We start from the raw sequence: 4,550 nt of genomic DNA, 5'->3' as shown, positions 1-4,550 counted from the left end.
ACAGTGAGTTGAAGATAATAGTGATGGAATAATTTGGAAAAGGATAGTGAGAATAGCAGCACAACTGGAAGAATGTAATTGATGTCACTGAATTGTACATGTAGAAACTTTCGAAATGGTGTAACTTTGGCTATGTATATTTTCACCAAAAAAAGAAAAAAAAGGTCCTCCAAGGTCGAGAAGGGAGAGTGTTGACATGTCATGGGGTTGTTAACCAATGTCATAAAACAGTATGTGTACCAACTGTTTAATGAGAAACTATTTGTTCTGTAAACCTTCATCTAAAGTACAATAAAAAAAAAAATTAAAAAAAAAATCTACCCTCAGAATCATGAGACCTCTGGCTTCCTGCTCCTGCCTGGTTCTGAGAGGGCCTGCAGCTAGGCCTGTACACCCCAGAAAAGTCTAGGAGATCCCTCTCTGGAGAAACTAAATGGCCCGATGGTTGGCATTTGTGTTGGGGGCATAGGAGAATTGCCAAATAACAAAGCTGGCCTCCTACCCATCAACCTACCCCAAAGCCACCGCTCAACTATTTCCACCCCTATACACACAGAGCTTGTCCTGTAAAATATGAACAGACTATTTAGAATCAGAGAGACATTTTCAGAAAGTCTCCACACGATGGACAGAGAACAAAACAAAATGATAAAAAACAGACAATTCAGAAATGAAAAGAATGTGTGTGTGTGTGCACGCGCTTTAGATGAAAGTTTACAGAGCAAATTTTTATGAAACTTATACACAAATTGTCACATTGGTTGTAATCCCTACAGTGTGTCAGCATTCTCCCCCTTTGCATCCTGGGTTCCTTGTGTCCATTTGTCCATTTTCCTGTCCCTTCCTGCTTTCTCATCTTTGCTTTTGGGCACATATTGCCCATTTGGTCTCGTATACATGATTGAACTAAGAAACACATTCCTCACGTTTTATTGTTTGTTTTATAGGTCTGCCTAGTCTTTGGCTGAAAGGTGAACTTCGGGAGTGGCTTCAGGTTCTCTGAGTTAGAAGGGTGTCCAGGGGCCATAGTCTCAGGGGTTCCTCCAGTCTGTATCAGACCAGTAAGTCTGGACTTTTTTGTGTGAATTTGAATTTTCTTCTACATTTTTCTCCTGCTCTCCAAGACCCCCTGTTGTAATCTCTGTCAGAGCAGTTGGTGGTGGTAGCAGGGCTCCGTCTAGTTCTTCTGGGCTCAGGCTGGTGGAGGCTGTGGTTCGTGTGGTCCATTAGTCCTTTGGACTAATATTTTCCTTGTGTCTTTGGTTTTCTTCATTCTCCTTTGCTCTGGATGGGATGGGACCAGTAGATGTATCTTAGATGGCTGTTCGCAAGCTTGTAAGACCCCAGAGGCTACTCACCAAAATAGGATGTAGAACATTTTCTTTATGAACTATGTTATGCCAATTGACCTAGATGTCCCCTGAGACCATGGTCCCCAGCCCTCAGCCCCAGTAACTCGGTCCCTCAAGGTGCTTGGATGTGTCTAGGAAGCTTCTATGACTTTGCCTTGGTCAAGTTGTGCTGACTTCCTCTATATTGTGTGTTGTCTATCCCTTCACCAAAGTTAACACTTGTCTACTATCTAGTTAGCGATTTCCCCTCCCTCCCCCTCCTCTCCCTCCTAACCATCAGCGATTGTTTCTTTCTGTATGTAAACCTTTTCTTAAGATTTTATAATAATGGTCTCCTACAATATTTCTTCTTTTATGACTGACTTATTTCACTCAGCATAGTGCCCTCCAGATTCATTCATGTTGTGAGATGTTTTGAGGATTCATCATTGTTCTCTATCATTGTGTAATATTCCATTGTGTATATGTACCATAATTTATCTGTTCATCTGTTGATGGGCACTTAGATTGTTTCCATCTTTTTGCTATTGTGAATAATGCTGCAATGAAATGGGTGTGCATATGTCTATTTGTGTGACAGCTTTTATTTCTTTCTCTAGCACTTATTCCTGGGAGTGGAATTGCTGGATCATATGGTATTTTTATTTCTAGCTTTTTAGGGAAGCACCATATCATTTTCCATAGTGGTTGTACCATTTTACATTCCTACCAGCAGTGCCTAAGGTGTTCCAATCTTCCCGCAACCTCTCCAGCACTTGTTATTTTCCGTTTTTTTGATTCGTGCCAGTAATGCCAGGGTAAGATGGTTTCTCATTGTACTTTTGATTTGCATTTTTCTAATGGCTAATGATCATGAGCATTTCCTCATGTGTCTGTTAGCCACCTGAATGTCTTCTTTGGTGAAGTATCTGTTTGTATCCTTTGCCCATTTTTAATTGGATTATTTATCTTTTTGTTGTTGAGGTATTGAAGTATTCCATAGATTTTAGAGATTAGACCTTTGTTGGATATGTAATAGCCAAACATTTTTTCCCAGTCTGTCGGTTCTCATTTTACTCTTTTGGTGAAGTCTTCTAATGAGCATAAGTGTTTAATTTTTAGGAGCTCCCCGTAATCTAGTTTATCTTCTGTTGTTTGTGCATTGTTAGTTATAGTTTTGTATTCTCTTTATGACATGTATTAGGGCCCCCAGCGTTGTCCCTATTTTTTCTTCCATGATCTTTTTTGTCTTAGGTTTTATATCTGGGTCTTGGATTCATTTTGCATTAGTTTTTGTGTATGGTGTGAAGTATGGGTCCTGTTTCATTTTTTAAAAGATGGACATCCAGTTTTGCCAGCATCATTTGTTAAAGAGACTGTCTTTTCCCCATTTAATGGAATGTGGCCCTTTGTCAAAGATCAGCTGACCGTAAGTGGATGAATTTACATCTAGGGTCTCCTTTCTGTTCCATTGGTCTATGTGACTATCATGGCTGTATAGCAGGTTCTGTAATCAGGAAATGTGAGGCCTCCTACTTTGATCTTCTTCTTTAATAAGGCTTTACTTATCCAGGACCTCTTTCCTTTCCATATAAAGTTTGTAATTAATTTTTCTATCTCGTTAAAGAATTCTGTTGGTATTTGGATTGGGATTGCATTATATCTGTAGATCCCTTTGGGTAGAATTGACATTTTCACAATGTTGAGTCTTCCTATCCATGAGCATGGTATATTTTTCCATTTATGTAGGTCTTTTTTGGTTTCTTGGAGTAGTGTTCTGTGGTGTTCTTTATATAGGTCTTTTACATCCCTGGTTCGATTTATTCCTATGTATTTTATCTTTTTAGGGGCTATTATAAAAGGTGGTGTTTTCCTGATTTCCTTTTCGTAGTTCCCTTTGTTGGTGTATAGGAATCCAACTGATCTTTGCATGTTGATCTTGTATCCTGCTACTCTGCTGAATATTTTTATTAGTTCTAATCATTTTCTTGTGGGATCTTTGGGGTCCTCAATGTATAGTATCATATCATCTGCGAATAGGGATAGTTTTACTTACTTACCAATTTGGATGCACTCTTTTTCTTCCCTTATTGCTCTAGCTAAGACTTCCAGCACAATGTTGAATAGGAGTGGTGATAAAGGGCATCCTTGTCCCATCTCAGAGGTGTCTTAGGCTGGGTTCTCTAGAGAAGCAACAACAGTAAAGCATATATATATATATATATAGAGAGAGAGAGAGAGAGAGAGATCTATATCAAGGAAATGGCTCATGCAGCTGTAGAGGCTGGAACATCCCAAGTCCGTAGATCAGGATAGAGGCTTCTCCTGACTCACATAGCCACAGGGGCTGGCAAACCCAAGATCAGTAGGTCAGATATCAGGGCTCTTGCTCACAGGCTGTGAAGATCGATGAATTCCAAGATTGGTAGGCAAGACCGCAGGTAAGCTGCTAGCTCAAGTCCCAAGAACTGGAGGTAAGATGAACAGGAGCCAGCTGCAGGATCCATAACAAGAAAAAGCCCCCAAGCCCTGCCATAATGTCTGCCCACACTCAATGCAGGCCACACACCCAAGGAAACTCCCTTTCAACTGATTGGCTACTCACAGCAGATCTCATCATGGGGGTGATCATGTATCAAATCTCAACAGTAAAGTGATGACAACATTATACAACTGCCAAAACACTGAGAATCATGGCCCAGCCAAGTTGACACACAATCTTAACCATCACAGGGGGAATGCCTTCAGCCTCTCTCTATTGAGAATGATGTCGTTTCTTGGTTTTATCTAGATGCTTTTTATTATGTTGAGGAATTTCCCTTGTATTCCAATTTTATTGAGAGTTTTTATCAGGAATGGGTGTTGAATTTCATCAAATGCCTTTTCTGCACCAATTGTTATCATCATATGGTTCTTTTCCTTTCTTTTATGTGGTAGATTATACTGACTGATCTTCTAATGTTGAAACATCCTTGCATACTTGGTATGAATCCCACTTGGTTGTGGTGTATTATTTTTTTGAAATGATGCTGAATTCTATTGACTAAAACTTCGTTGAGAATTTTTGCATCTATATTCATGAGAATTATTGATCCGTAATTTTCTTTTTTGGTGGTGTCTTTGCCTGGCTTTGGTACCAGGGTTATGCTGGCTTCATGGAATGAATTTGGGAGTATTCCTTCATTTTCTATGCTCTGAAATAGTTTGAGTAGTACTGGT

Source organism: Trichechus manatus, unplaced genomic scaffold, assembly GCF_000243295.1.
Source record: "Trichechus manatus latirostris isolate Lorelei unplaced genomic scaffold, TriManLat1.0 scaffold00029, whole genome shotgun sequence".
Lineage (NCBI taxonomy): Eukaryota > Metazoa > Chordata > Mammalia > Sirenia > Trichechidae > Trichechus > Trichechus manatus.
This window is presented reverse-complemented; position numbering follows the sequence as displayed.